This window comes from Cryptomeria japonica, unplaced genomic scaffold (genome assembly GCF_030272615.1).
Source record: "Cryptomeria japonica unplaced genomic scaffold, Sugi_1.0 HiC_scaffold_138, whole genome shotgun sequence".
In the NCBI taxonomy this organism is placed as follows: Eukaryota; Viridiplantae; Streptophyta; class Pinopsida; order Cupressales; family Cupressaceae; genus Cryptomeria; species Cryptomeria japonica.
Window position 1 is genome coordinate 315,001 of NW_026728960.1, and position 14,576 is coordinate 329,576.

General features: G+C 63.0%; 2 non-coding genes across 2 annotated transcripts; both read right to left on the bottom strand.

Moving 5' to 3' along the window:
• Positions 1 to 4,317: 4,317 nt before the first annotated feature.
• Positions 4,318 to 4,436, bottom strand: LOC131866241 (5S ribosomal RNA). The gene has a single exon (XR_009364864.1). It is a non-coding gene; the product is annotated as a 5S ribosomal RNA (ribosomal RNA).
• A 7,803-nt stretch (positions 4,437 to 12,239) lies between these two features.
• On the bottom strand, positions 12,240 to 12,358 carry LOC131866242 (5S ribosomal RNA). Its single transcript, XR_009364865.1, has one exon. It is a non-coding gene; the product is annotated as a 5S ribosomal RNA (ribosomal RNA).
• Between the last annotated feature and the right edge of the window lie 2,218 nt (positions 12,359 to 14,576).

Below are 14,576 nucleotides of genomic sequence, written 5' to 3' on the forward strand. Positions count from 1 at the left end.
GCGAACCCGGGAGCGCTCCGATGTGTGCTCCAAGGTGCGGCGTGCACGAAGTCCGAGCCCGGTTTGCCCCGGGTGCGCACCTCGCGTGCACCTTCGCCGGGGTGAGCACCTTGGTGTGCAGACCTTGGTTGGGTTGCGCGCCCTGGTGCGCACCAAGGAGCGCTCTGAAGTGTGCTCCAAGGTGCGGCGTGCACGAAGTCGGAGCCCGGTTTGCCCCGGGTGTGCACCTCGGGTGCGCACCTCGCGTGCACCTTCGCTGCGGTGGGCACCTTGGCTGGGTTGCGCGCCTTGGTGGGCACCATGCAGTGCACGAAGTCGGAGCCCGGATTGCCCCGGGCGCGCACCTCCGCCAGGGTGGGCACCTTGGTGCGCACAACTTGCCTGGGCTGCGCACCAGGAAGGGCTCAAGATGGCACCCGCGTTCCGTTTTTTTCACTATCTTTCAGAACGGAAATTTTAAAATCTCGTTTTTTTTTGCCTTTTCTGGAAATTAGTGAAGGCAGCGCATCAAAGGTGCGCAACGCTGGTGCGAACCTGGGAGCGCTCCGATGTGTGCTCCAAGGTGCGGCGTGCACGAAGTCGGACCCCGGTTTGCCCCGGGTGCGCACCTCGCGTGCACCTTGGTGCGCACACCTTGGCTGGGTTGCGCGCCCTGGTGGGCACCATGGTGCGCACCAAGGAGCGCTCCGAAGTGTGCTCCAAGGTGCGGCGTGCACGAAGTCGGAGCCCGGTTTGCCCCGGGTGCGCACCTCGCGTGCACCTTCGCCGCGGTGGGCACCATGGCGTGCACGAAGTCGGAGCCCGGTTTGCCCCGGGTGCGCACCTCGCGTGCACCTTCGCCGGGGTGGGCACCTTGGTGTGCAGACCTTGGCTGGGTTGCGCGCCCTGGTGGGCACCATGGTGCGCACCAAGGAGCGCTCCGAAGTGTGCTCCAAGGTGCGGCCTGCACGAAGTCGGAGCCCGGTTTGCCCCGGGTGTGCACCTCGGGTGGGCACCTTGGTGCGCATGCCTTGCCTGGGCTGCGCACCAGGGCGGGCTCAAGATGGCACCCGCGTTCCTTTTTTTTCACTATCTTTCAAAACGGAAATTTTAAAATCTCATTTTTTTTTGCCTTTTTCTGGAAATTAGTGAAGGCAGCGCATCAAAGGTGCGCACCTCGCTGCCCACCACGGTGCGCAACGCCGGTGGGCACCCGGGAGTGCTTCGAAGTGTGCTCCAAGGTGCTGCGTGCACGTTGTCGGAGCCCGGTTTGCCCCGGGTGCGCACCTCGCGTGCACCTTCGTCGGGGTGGGCACCTTGGCTGGGTTTGCCCCGGCTGCGCTCCGAAGCGGGGTTATTGGAGCGCCGCCTCTTTTTTTGTCGGAGCGTTTGGTGGGGTTTCTCGCATTGGCTCTTCCGAGGCCCGGTTGCCACCCTGGCGCGCACGAAGTCGGAAGTAGGGTTAATTGCCCGGGTGCGCACCTTTGCCAGGGTGGGCACCTTACCTGGGCTGCGCACCAGGGCGGGCTCAAGATGGCACGCGCGTTCCGTTTTTTTCACTATCTTTCAAAACGGAAATTTTAAAATCTCCTTTTTTTTTTGCCTTTTCTGGAAATTAGTGAAGGCAGCGCATCAAAGGTGCGCACCTCGCTGCCCACCTTGGTGTGCTCTGAGGTGCGCACCCGGGAGCGCTACGAAGTGTGCTCCAAGGTGCGGCGTGCACGTTGTCGGAGCCCGGTTTGCCCCGGGTGCGCACCTCGCCTGCACCTTGGCCGGGGTGGGCACCTTGGCTGGGTTTGCCCAGGGTGCGCTCCGAAGCGGGGTTACTGGAGCGCCCCCTCTTTTTTTGTCAGAGCGTTTGGTGGGGTTTCTCGCATTGGCTCTTCCCAGGCCCGGTTGTTGGGTGCGCTCCCACCCTGGCGCGCGCGAAGTTGGAAGTTGGGTTAATTGCCCGGGCGCGCACCTTCGCCAGGGTGGGCACCTTGGTGCGCACACCTTGGCTGGGCTGCGCACCAGGGCGGGCTCAAGATGGCACCAGCATTCCCTTTTTCTCACTATCTTTCAAAACGGAAATTTTAAAATCTCGTTTTTTTTTTGCCTTTTATGGAAATTAGTGAAGGCATCGCATCAAAGGTGCGCACCTCGCTGCCCACCTTGGTGTGCTCCGAGGTGCCCACCACGGTGCGCAACGCCGGTGCGAACCCGGGAGCGCCCCGATGTGTGCTCCAAGGTGCGGCGTGCACGAAGTCGGACCCCGGTTTGCCCCGGGTGCGCACCTCGCGTGCACCTTGGTGCGCACACCTTGGCTGGGTTGCGCGGCCTGGTGGGCACCATGGTGCGCACCAAGGAGCGCTCCGAAGTGTGCTCCAAGGTGCGGCGTGCACGAAGTCGGAGCCCGGTTTGCCCCGGGTACGCACCTCGCGTGCACCTTCGCCGGGGTGGGCACCTCGGCTGGGTTGCGCGCCCTGGTGCGCACCAAGGAGCGCTCCGAAGTGTGCTCCAAGGTGCGGCGTGCACGAAGTCGGAGCCCGGTTTGCCCCGGGTGCGCACCTTCGCCGCGGTGCGCACCATGGCGTGCACGAAGTCGGAGCCCGGTTTGCCCCGGGTGCGCACCTCGCGTGCACCTTCGGCGGGGTTGCGCGCCCTGGTGGGCACCATGGTGCGCACCAAGGAGCGCTCCGAAGTGTGCTCCAAGGTGCGGCGTGCACGAAGTCGGAGCCCGGTTTGCCCCGGGTGCGCACCTCGCGTGCACCTTCGGCGGGGTTGCGCGCCCTGGTGGGCACCATGGTGCGCACCAAGGAGCGCTCCGAAGTGTGCTCCAAGGTGCGGCGTGCACGAAGTCGGAGCCCGGTTTGCCCCGGGTGCGCACCTCGCGTGCACCTTCGCCGCGGTGGGCACCATGGCGTGCACGAAGTCGGAGCCCGGTTTGCCCCGGGTGCGCACCTCGCGTGCACCTTCGCCGGGGTGGGCACCTCGGCTGGGTTGCGCGCCCTGGTGCGCACCAAGGAGCGCTCCGAAGTGTGCTCCAAGGTGCGGCGTGCACGAAGTCGGAGCCCGGTTTGCCCCGGGTGCGCACCTCGCGTGCACCTTCGCCAGGGTGGGCACCTCGGTGCGCACACCTTCTCAATGTTTTCTTGCCTTTTCTGGAAATTGGTGAAGGCAGCGCATCAAAGGTGCGCACCTCGGTGTGCTCCGAGGTGCGAACCCGAGAGCGCTCCGAGGTGCCCACGAAGTCGAAAGTCGGGTTAATTGCATTGTTTTCCCCGGGTGCGCTCCGAGGTGCGCAACATCGGCGCGCACCAAGGAGGGCTCCGAAGTGTGCTCCAAGGTGCGCACGATGGCGTGCACCTCTGGTGCGCACGATTCGGAGCTCGGTTTGACCGGGGTGCGCACACCTTGGCTGGGTTGCGCACCTTTTGTGCGCTCCAAGGTGCGCACGAAGTCGGAGCTCGGTTTGCCCCGGGTGCGCACCTTCGCCAGGGTGCGCACCTTGATGCGCACGCCTTGGCTGGGCTGCGCACCTTGGTGGGCGCCATGGTGCGCACCTTTCGTGCGCTCCAAGGTGCGCACGAAGTCGGAGCTCGGTTTGCCCCGGGTGCGCACCTTGGTGGGCGCCATGGTGCACTCCGAGGTGCCCAAGATTGGTGCGCACCAAGGAGCGCTCCGAAGTGCGCTCCAAGGTGCGCGCAAAGTCGAAAGTTGGGTTAATTGTCCGGTTTGCCTCGGGTGCGCACCTTGCGTGCACCTTCGCCAGGGTGGGCGCCTTGGTGCGCACACCTTGGCTGGGCTGCGCACACCTTGGCACCCGCGTTTCCTTCATTTTAAATTTTTTTTTTTTACAATCTCTCAAGTGGGAAATTCTATAATCTCAACTTTTTTTGCCTTTTCAGGAAACTTTTGAATGGAGCGCATCATTGGTGCGCTCCGAAGTGTGCTCCAAAGCTCTCTCCAGCTGCGTGCACCTGCCCCGGCCGCGCACCCGGCCCCGCCCAGCTTCGCTCACCTGTCCCGGGCGTCTGGTGCGGAACCTTAGAGTAAGAAACATCACCGTGCACCTTGGCCAACGTGCGCGACTCGACCGAGCGCGCACTGGCCGAGGTGCACACCGATTTCACCTGGGTGCGCGCGCAGCACCTCGGGCGCACCGGGGTGCGCGCACAACGCCCGGGTTGCACCGTGGCCTGTGTGCTCGGGGCGCCTCGGGTGCGCGCTCGGTGTCGCCCCCGCGCGCGCGGTAGTGCGGGCAGCGCACCCCGGCCCGGCCCGGCCCCGACGAGAACGCAAACGGGCAAAAGGTTTATTCAAATAGCATTGCGACGCCCGGCGAAAAACTAAAAAAGGGTGCAACACCGGGACTTCCCGGGAGGTCACCCATCCCAGTACTACTCCGGCCCAAGCGCGCTTAACTGCGGAGTTCTGATGGGATCCGGTGCACTAACGCTGGTATGATCGCACCCGTTATGAGCTTGTCGCAGTGTGTACTTAGCAAACCGCGACCCACGTGCGAATCCACCCCGGCCACCCACCCCCGTCGAGGTGCACACCCTCCCTCGCGAAGTGCGCCCCGTTCGCCAAGTGTGAGCCCTGCCCGGGTGCGCGCACCTTGCTAGGGCGTCGGGTGTGCACCCGGCCCGGCCTACGTGCGTGCACCTGGAGGGGGCGTCGTGTGCGTGCAGTGTCCCGTCTGCAACGCGGTGCCCACACACCACCTCGGGCGCAACGACCTGCGCTCACATGTGGGCCGAGTGCACCTTGGTGCATGTTCGGGGCGCCTCGGGTGCACGCTCGATCTTGCCCCGGTGCACCAAGGCGCTCGGTTTGCCCCGGGTGCGCACTTGGTGCAAGGTGGGCACCCAAAATAGGGATCAAGCACCAAAACACAAGTTTCGGGATGCAAAATGGGACCCAAGGACCACAAATGCGTTCCAAGACCCATGATGGGTCCACGAGAACAAAAATGTGTTCCGAGACTTAATAAACAAATATTGGGTTTTAGGAGAAGAAACATGCTCTGATGCCCAAAACGAGAATCGACCCCGAAAAGGCCACAGGCCAAAAGTGGGATGCGAGACAAAAAAAAATGGGACCCGAGGACCAAAATTGGGTTCCCAGGTCGAAGACAGGGCAACCGGACAAGAAACGACCTCTAAGGCTCGAAATGAGTCCCGACGACTAAAACTTGACAAGAAGCACCCATCAGGCACCCAACTCGACACCCATGGGATGCCGACCCACCCGGGCTTCCACCTAGCACACCTTGGCACCCACCCACCCTCGCACCCAACCTCGCACCCAACTTAGCACCTTTGAACCCACATTGGCACTCACCCTGACCCTGGCACCTTGGAACCCACATTGGCACTCACCTTGACCCTGGCACCCACCTTTGCACTCACCTTGGGACCCACCCTGGCTCCCACCTCGGCACCCACCCAGACACCCACCTTGGTTCCTTGGCACCCACCTTGGATCCTTGGCACCCACCCCGACACCCACCTTGGCACGCAACTTGGCTACTTGCCACCCACCTTGGCTCCTTGACGCCCACCCCGACAACCACCCCGTGACCTACCCTGGCTAGGGTTGGTGCACACCCACCCTGGTGCCCACCTTGGCACCCACCCTATGACCCACCTTGGCACGCACCTTAGTACCCACCCCGTTACCCACCCTAGGACCCACCCCGTGACCCACCTTGGCCAGGGTGGGTGCCTTGGTGCGCACAACTTGCCTGGGCTGCACACCAGGGCGGGCTCAAGATGGCACCCGCGTTCCGTTTTTTTCACTATCTTTCAAAACGGAAATTTTAAAATCTCATTTTTTTCTTTTTTTTGCCTTTTCTGGAAATTAGTGAAGGCAGCGCATCAAAGGTGCGCAATGCTGGTGCGAACCCGGGAGCGCTCCGATGTGTGCTCCAAGGTGCGGCGTGCACGAAGTCCGAGCCCGGTTTGCCCCGGGTGCGCACCTCGCGTGCACCTTCGCCGGGGTGAGCACCTTGGCTGGGTTGCGCGCCCTGGTGCGTACCAAGGAGCGCTCTGAAGTGTGCTCCAAGGTGCGGCGTGCACGAAGTCGGAGCCCGGTTTGCCCCGGGTGTGCACCTCGGGTGCGCACCTCGCGTGCACCTTCGCTGCGGTGGGCACCTTGGCTGGGTTGCGCGCCTTGGTGGGCACCATGCAGTGCACGAAGTCGGAGCCCGGTTTGCCCCGGGCGCGCACCTCCGCCAGGGTGGGCACCTTGGTGCGCACAACTTGCCTGGGCTGCGCATCAGGAAGGGCTCAAGATGGCACCCGCGTTCCGTTTTTTTCACTATCTTTCAGAACGGAAATTTTAAAATATCGTTTTTTTTTGCCTTTTCTGGAAATTAGTGAAGGCAGCGCATCAAAGGTGCGCAACGCTGGTGCGAACCTGGGAGCGCTCCGATGTGTGCTCCAAGGTGCGGCGTGCACGAAGTCGGAGCCCGGTTTGCCTCGGGTGCGCCCTGGTGGGCACCATGGTGCGCACCAAGGAGCGCTCCGAAGTGTGCTCCAAGGTGCGGCCTGCACGAAGTCGGAGCCCGGTTTGCCCCGGGTGTGCACCTCGGGTGGGCACCTTGGTGCGCATGCCTTGCCTGGGCTGCGCACCAGGGCGGGCTCAAGATGGCACCCGCGTTCCTTTTTTTTCACTATCTTTCAAAACGGAAATTTTAAAATCTCATTTTTTTTTGCCTTTTTCTGGAAATTAGTGAAGGCAGCGCATCAAAGGTGCGCACCTCGCTGCCCACCACGGTGCGCAACGCCGGTGGGCACCCGGGAGTGCTTCGAAGTGTGCTCCAAGGTGCTGCGTGCACGTTGTCGGAGCCCGGTTTGCCCCGGGTGCGCACCTCGCGTGCACCTTCGTCGGGGTGGGCACCTTGGCTTGGTTTGCCCCGGCTGCGCTCCGAAGCGGGGTTATTGGAGCGCCGCCTCTTTTTTTGTCGGAGCGTTTGGTGGGGTTTCTCGCATTGGCTCTTCCGAGGCCCGGTTGCCACCCTGGCGCGCACGAAGTCGGAAGTAGGGTTAATTGCCCGGGTGCGCACCTTTGCCAGGGTGGCACCTTACCTGGGCTGCGCACCAGGGCGGGCTCAAGATGGCACGCGCGTTCCGTTTTTTTCACTATCTTTCAAAACGGAAATTTTAAAATCTCCTTTTTTTTTGCCTTTTCTGGAAATTAGTGAAGGCAGCGCATCAAAGGTGCGCACCTCGCTGCCCACCTTGGTGTGCTCTGAGGTGCGCACCCGGGAGCGCTACGAAGTGTGCTCCAAGGTGCGGCGTGCACGTTGTCGGAGCCCGGTTTGCCCCGGGTGCGCACCTCGCCTGCACCTTGGCCGGGGTGGGCACCTTGGCTGGGTTTGCCCAGGGTGCGCTCCGAAGCGGGGTTACTGGAGCGCCCCCTCTTTTTTTGTCAGAGAGTTTGGTGGGGTTTCTCGCATTGGCTCTTCCCAGGCCCGGTTGTTGGGTGCGCTCCCACCCTGGCGCGCGCGAAGTTGGAAGTTGGGTTAATTGCCCGGGCGCGCACCTTCGCCAGGGTGGGCACCTTGGTGCGCAAACCTTGGCTGGGCTGCGCACCAGGGCGGGCTCAAGATGGCACCAGCATTCCCTTTTTCTCACTATCTTTCAAAACGGAAATTTTAAAATCTCGTTTTTTTTTTGCCTTTTATGGAAATTAGTGAAGGCATCGCATCAAAGGTGCGCACCTCGCTGCCCACCTTGGTGTGCTCCGAGGTGCCCACCACGGTGCGCAACGCCGGTGCGAACCCGGGAGCGCCCCGATGTGTGCTCCAAGGTGCGGCGTGCACGAAGTCGGACCCCGGTTTGCCCCGGGTGCGCACCTCGCGTGCACCTTGGTGCGCACACCTTGGCTGGGTTGCGCGGCCTGGTGGGCACCATGGTGCGCACCAAGGAGCGCTCCGAAGTGTGCTCCAAGGTGCGGCGTGCACGAAGTCGGAGCCCGGTTTGCCCCGGGTGCGCACCTTCGCCGCGGTGGGCACCATGGCGTGCACGAAGTCGGAGCCCGGTTTGCCCCGGGTGCGCACCTCGCGTGCACCTTCGCCGGGGTGGGCACCTCGGCTGGGTTGCGCGCCCTGGTGCGCACCAAGGAGCGCTCTGAAGTGTGCTCCAAGGTGCGGCGTGCACGAAGTCGGAGCCCGGTTTGCCCCGGGTGTGCACCTCGCGTGCACCTTCGCTGCGGTGGGCACCTTGGCTGGGTTGCGCGCCTTGGTGGGCACCATGCAGTGCACGAAGTCGGAGCCCGGTTTGCCCCGGGCGCGCACCTCCGCCAGGGTGGGCACCTTGGTGCGCACAACTTGCCTGGGCTGCGCACCAGGAAGGGCTCAAGATGGCACCCGCGTTCCGTTTTTTTCACTATCTTTCAGAACGGAAATTTTAAAATATCGTTTTTTTTTGCCTTTTCTGGAAATTAGTGAAGGCAGCGCATCAAAGGTGCGCAACGCTGGTGCGAACCTGGGAGCGCTCCGATGTGTGCTCCAAGGTGCGGCGTGCACGAAGTCGGACCCCGGTTTGCCCCGGGTGCGCACCTCGCGTGCACCTTGGTGCGCACACCTTGGCTGGGTTGCGCGCCCTGGTGGGCACCATGGTGCGCACCAAGGAGCGCTCCGAAGTGTGCTCCAAGGTGCGGCGTGCACGAAGTCGGAGCCCGGTTTGCCCCGGGTGCGCACCTCGCGTGCACCTTCGCCGCGGTGGGCACCATGGCGTGCACGAAGTCGGAGCCCGGTTTGCCCCGGGTGCGCACCTCGCGTGCACCTTCGCCGGGGTGGGCACCTTAGTGTGCAGACCTTGGCTGGGTTGCGCGCCCTGGTGGGCACCATGGTGCGCACCAAGGAGCGCTCCGAAGTGTGCTCCAAGGTGCGGCCTGCACGAAGTCGGAGCCCGGTTTGCCCCGGGTGTGCACCTCGGGTGGGCACCTTGGTGCGCATGCCTTGCCTGGGCTGCGCACCAGGGCGGGCTCAAGATGGCACCCGCGTTCCTTTTTTTTCACTATCTTTCAAAACGGAAATTTTAAAATCTCATTTTTTTTTGCCTTTTTCTGGAAATTAGTGAAGGCAGCGCATCAAAGGTGCGCACCTCGCTGCCCACCACGGTGCGCAACGCCGGTGGGCACCCGGGAGTGCTTCGAAGTGTGCTCCAAGGTGCTGCGTGCACGTTGTCGGAGCCCGGTTTGCCCCGGGTGCGCACCTCGCGTGCACCTTCGTCGGGGTGGGCACCTTGGCTGGGTTTGCCCCGGCTGCGCTCCGAAGCGGGGTTATTGGAGCGCCGCCTCTTTTTTTGTCGGAGCGTTTGGTGGGGTTTCTCGCATTGGCTCTTCCGAGGCCCGGTTGCCACCCTGGCGCGCACGAAGTCGGAAGTAGGGTTAATTGCCCGGGTGCGCACCTTTGCCAGGGTGGGCACCTTACCTGGGCTGCGCACCAGGGCGGGCTCAAGATGGCACGCGCGTTCCGTTTTTTTCACTATCTTTCAAAACGGAAATTTTAAAATCTCCTTTTTTTTTTGCCTTTTCTGGAAATTAGTGAAGGCAGCGCATCAAAGGTGCGCACCTCGCTGCCCACCTTGGTGTGCTCTGAGGTGCGCACCCGGGAGCGCTACGAAGTGTGCTCCAAGGTGCGGCGTGCACGTTGTCGGAGCCCGGTTTGCCCCGGGTGCGCACCTCGCCTGCACCTTGGCCGGGGTGGGCACCTTGGCTGGGTTTGCCCAGGGTGCGCTCCGAAGCGGGGTTACTGGAGCGCCCCCTCTTTTTTTGTCAGAGCGTTTGGTGGGGTTTCTCGCATTGGCTCTTCCCAGGCCCGGTTGTTGGGTGCGCTCCCACCCTGGCGCGCGCGAAGTTGGAAGTTGGGTTAATTGCCCGGGCGCGCACCTTCGCCAGGGTGGGCACCTTGGTGCGCACACCTTGGCTGGGCTGCGCACCAGGGCGGGCTCAAGATGGCACCAGCATTCCCTTTTTCTCACTATCTTTCAAAACGGAAATTTTAAAATCTCGTTTTTTTTTTGCCTTTTATGGAAATTAGTGAAGGCATCGCATCAAAGGTGCGCACCTCGCTGCCCACCTTGGTGTGCTCCGAGGTGCCCACCACGGTGCGCAACGCCGGTGCGAACCCGGGAGCGCCCCGATGTGTGCTCCAAGGTGCGGCGTGCACGAAGTCGGACCCCGGTTTGCCCCGGGTGCGCACCTCGCGTGCACCTTGGTGCGCACACCTTGGCTGGGTTGCGCGGCCTGGTGGGCACCATGGTGCGCACCAAGGAGCGCTCCGAAGTGTGCTCCAAGGTGCGGCGTGCACGAAGTCGGAGCCCGGTTTGCCCCGGGTACGCACCTCGCGTGCACCTTCGCCGGGGTGGGCACCTCGGCTGGGTTGCGCGCCCTGGTGCGCACCAAGGAGCGCTCCGAAGTGTGCTCCAAGGTGCGGCGTGCACGAAGTCGGAGCCCGGTTTGCCCCGGGTGCGCACCTTCGCCGCGGTGCGCACCATGGCGTGCACGAAGTCGGAGCCCGGTTTGCCCCGGGTGCGCACCTCGCGTGCACCTTCGGCGGGGTTGCGCGCCCTGGTGGGCACCATGGTGCGCACCAAGGAGCGCTCCGAAGTGTGCTCCAAGGTGCGGCGTGCACGAAGTCGGAGCCCGGTTTGCCCCGGGTGCGCACCTCGCGTGCACCTTCGGCGGGGTTGCGCGCCCTGGTGGGCACCATGGTGCGCACCAAGGAGCGCTCCGAAGTGTGCTCCAAGGTGCGGCGTGCACGAAGTCGGAGCCCGGTTTGCCCCGGGTGCGCACCTCGCGTGCACCTTCGCCGCGGTGGGCACCATGGCGTGCACGAAGTCGGAGCCCGGTTTGCCCCGGGTGCGCACCTCGCGTGCACCTTCGCCGGGGTGGGCACCTCGGCTGGGTTGCGCGCCCTGGTGCGCACCAAGGAGCGCTCCGAAGTGTGCTCCAAGGTGCGGCGTGCACGAAGTCGGAGCCCGGTTTGCCCCGGGTGCGCACCTCGCGTGCACCTTCGCCAGGGTGGGCACCTCGGTGCGCACACCTTCTCAATGTTTTCTTGCCTTTTCTGGAAATTGGTGAAGGCAGCGCATCAAAGGTGCGCACCTCGGTGTGCTCCGAGGTGCGAACCCGAGAGCGCTCCGAGGTGCCCACGAAGTCGAAAGTCGGGTTAATTGCATTGTTTTCCCCGGGTGCGCTCCGAGGTGCGCAACATCGGCGCGCACCAAGGAGGGCTCCGAAGTGTGCTCCAAGGTGCGCACGATGGCGTGCACCTCTGGTGCGCACGATTCAGAGCTCGGTTTGACCGGGGTGCGCACACCTTGGCTGGGTTGCGCACCTTTTGTGCGCTCCAAGGTGCGCACGAAGTCGGAGCTCGGTTTGCCCCGGGTGCGCACCTTCGCCAGGGTGCGCACCTTGATGCGCACGCCTTGGCTGGGCTGCGCACCTTGGTGGGCGCCATGGTGCGCACCTTTCGTGCGCTCCAAGGTGCGCACGAAGTCGGAGCTCGGTTTGCCCCGGGTGCGCACCTTGGTGGGCGCCATGGTGCACTCCGAGGTGCCCAAGATTGGTGCGCACCAAGGAGCGCTCCGAAGTGCGCTCCAAGGTGCGCGCGAAGTCGAAAGTTGGGTTAATTGTCCGGTTTGCCTCGGGTGCGCACCTTGCGTGCACCTTCGCCAGGGTGGGCGCCTTGGTGCGCACACCTTGGCTGGGCTGCGCACACCTTGGCACCCGCGTTTCCTTCATTTTAAATTTTTTTTTTTTACAATCTCTCAAGTGGGAAATTCTATAATCTCAACTTTTTTTGCCTTTTCAGGAAACTTTTGAATGGAGCGCATCATTGGTGCGCTCCGAAGTGTGCTCCAAAGCTCTCTCCAGCTGCGTGCACCTGCCCCGGCCGCGCACCCGGCCCCGCCCAGCTTCGCTCACCTGTCCCGGGCGTCTGGTGCGGAACCTTAGAGTAAGAAACATCACCGTGCACCTTGGCCAACGTGCGCGACTCGACCGAGCGCGCACTGGCCGAGGTGCACACCGATTTCACCTGGGTGCGCGCGCAGCACCTCGGGCGCACCGGGGTGCGCGCACAACGCCCGGGTTGCACCGTGGCCTGTGTGCTCGGGGCGCCTCGGGTGCGCGCTCGGTGTCGCCCCCGCGCGCGCGGTAGTGCGGGCAGCGCACCCCGGCCCGGCCCGGCCCCGACGAGAACGCAAACGGGCAAAAGGTTTATTCAAATAGCATTGCGACGCCCGGCGAAAAACTAAAAAAGGGTGCAACACCGGGACTTCCCGGGAGGTCACCCATCCCAGTACTACTCCGGCCCAAGCGCGCTTAACTGCGGAGTTCTGATGGGATCCGGTGCACTAACGCTGGTATGATCGCACCCGGTATGAGCTTGTCGCAGTGTGTACTTAGCAAACCGCGACCCACGTGCGAATCCACCCCGGCCACCCACCCCCGTCGAGGTGCACACCCTCCCTCGCGAAGTGCGCCCCGTTCGCCAAGTGTGAGCCCTGCCCGGGTGCGCGCACCTTGCTAGGGCGTCGGGTGTGCACCCGGCCCGGCCTACGTGCGTGCACCTGGAGGGGGCGTCGTGTGCGTGCAGTGTCCCGTCTGCAACGCGGTGCCCACACACCACCTCGGGCGCAACGACCTGCGCTCACATGTGGGCCGAGTGCACCTTGGTGCATGTTCGGGGCGCCTCGGGTGCACGCTCGATCTTGCCCCGGTGCACCAAGGCGCTCGGTTTGCCCCGGGTGCGCACTTGGTGCAAGGTGGGCACCCAAAATAGGGATCAAGCACCAAAACACAAGTTTCGGGATGCAAAATGGGACCCAAGGACCACAAATGCGTTCCAAGACCCATGATGGGTCCACGAGAACAAAAATGTGTTCCGAGACTTAATAAACAAATATTGGGTTTTAGGAGAAGAAACATGCTCTGATGCCCAAAACGAGAATCGACCCCGAAAAGGCCACAGGCCAAAAGTGGGATGCGAGACAAAAAAAAATGGGACCCGAGGACCAAAATTGGGTTCCCAGGTCGAAGACAGGGCAACCGGACAAGAAACGACCTCTAAGGCTCGAAATGAGTCCCGACGACTAAAACTTGACAAGAAGCACCCATCAGGCACCCAACTCGACACCCATGGGATGCCGACCCACCCGGGCTTCCACCTAGCACACCTTGGCACCCACCCACCCTCGCACCCAACCTCGCACCCAACTTAGCACCTTTGAACCCACATTGGCACTCACCCTGACCCTGGCACCTTGGAACCCACATTGGCACTCACCTTGACCCTGGCACCCACCTTTGCACTCACCTTGGGACCCACCCTGGCTCCCACCTCGGCACCCACCCAGACACCCACCTTGGTTCCTTGGCACCCACCTTGGATCCTTGGCACCCACCCCGACACCCACCTTGGCACGCAACTTGGCTACTTGCCACCCACCTTGGCTCCTTGACGCCCACCCCGACAACCACCCCGTGACCTACCCTGGCTAGGGTTGGTGCACACCCACCCTGGTGCCCACCTTGGCACCCACCCTATGACCCACCTTGGCACGCACCTTAGTACCCACCCCGTTACCCACCCTAGGACCCACCCCGTGACCCACCTTGGCCAGGGTGGGTGCCTTGGTGCGCACAACTTGCCTGGGCTGCACACCAGGGCGGGCTCAAGATGGCACCCGCGTTCCGTTTTTTTCACTATCTTTCAAAACGGAAATTTTAAAATCTCATTTTTTTCTTTTTTTTGCCTTTTCTGGAAATTAGTGAAGGCAGCGCATCAAAGGTGCGCAATGCTGGTGCGAACCCGGGAGCGCTCCGATGTGTGCTCCAAGGTGCGGCGTGCACGAAGTCCGAGCCCGGTTTGCCCCGGGTGCGCACCTCGCGTGCACCTTCGCCGGGGTGAGCACCTTGGCTGGGTTGCGCGCCCTGGTGCGTACCAAGGAGCGCTCTGAAGTGTGCTCCAAGGTGCGGCGTGCACGAAGTCGGAGCCCGGTTTGCCCCGGGTGTGCACCTCGGGTGCGCACCTCGCGTGCACCTTCGCTGCGGTGGGCACCTTGGCTGGGTTGCGCGCCTTGGTGGGCACCATGCAGTGCACGAAGTCGGAGCCCGGTTTGCCCCGGGCGCGCACCTCCGCCAGGGTGGGCACCTTGGTGCGCACAACTTGCCTGGGCTGCGCATCAGGAAGGGCTCAAGATGGCACCCGCGTTCCGTTTTTTTCACTATCTTTCAGAACGGAAATTTTAAAATATCGTTTTTTTTTGCCTTTTCTGGAAATTAGTGAAGGCAGCGCATCAAAGGTGCGCAACGCTGGTGCGAACCTGGGAGCGCTCCGATGTGTGCTCCAAGGTGCGGCGTGCACGAAGTCGGAGCCCGGTTTGCCTCGGGTGCGCCCTGGTGGGCACCATGGTGCGCACCAAGGAGCGCTCCGAAGTGTGCTCCAAGGTGCGGCCTGCACGAAGTCGGAGCCCGGTTTGCCCCGGGTGTGCACCTCGGGTGGGCACCTTGGTGCGCATGCCTTGCCTGGGCTGCGCACCAGGGCGGGCTCAAGATGGCACCCGCGTTCCTTTTTTTTCACTATCTTTCAAAAC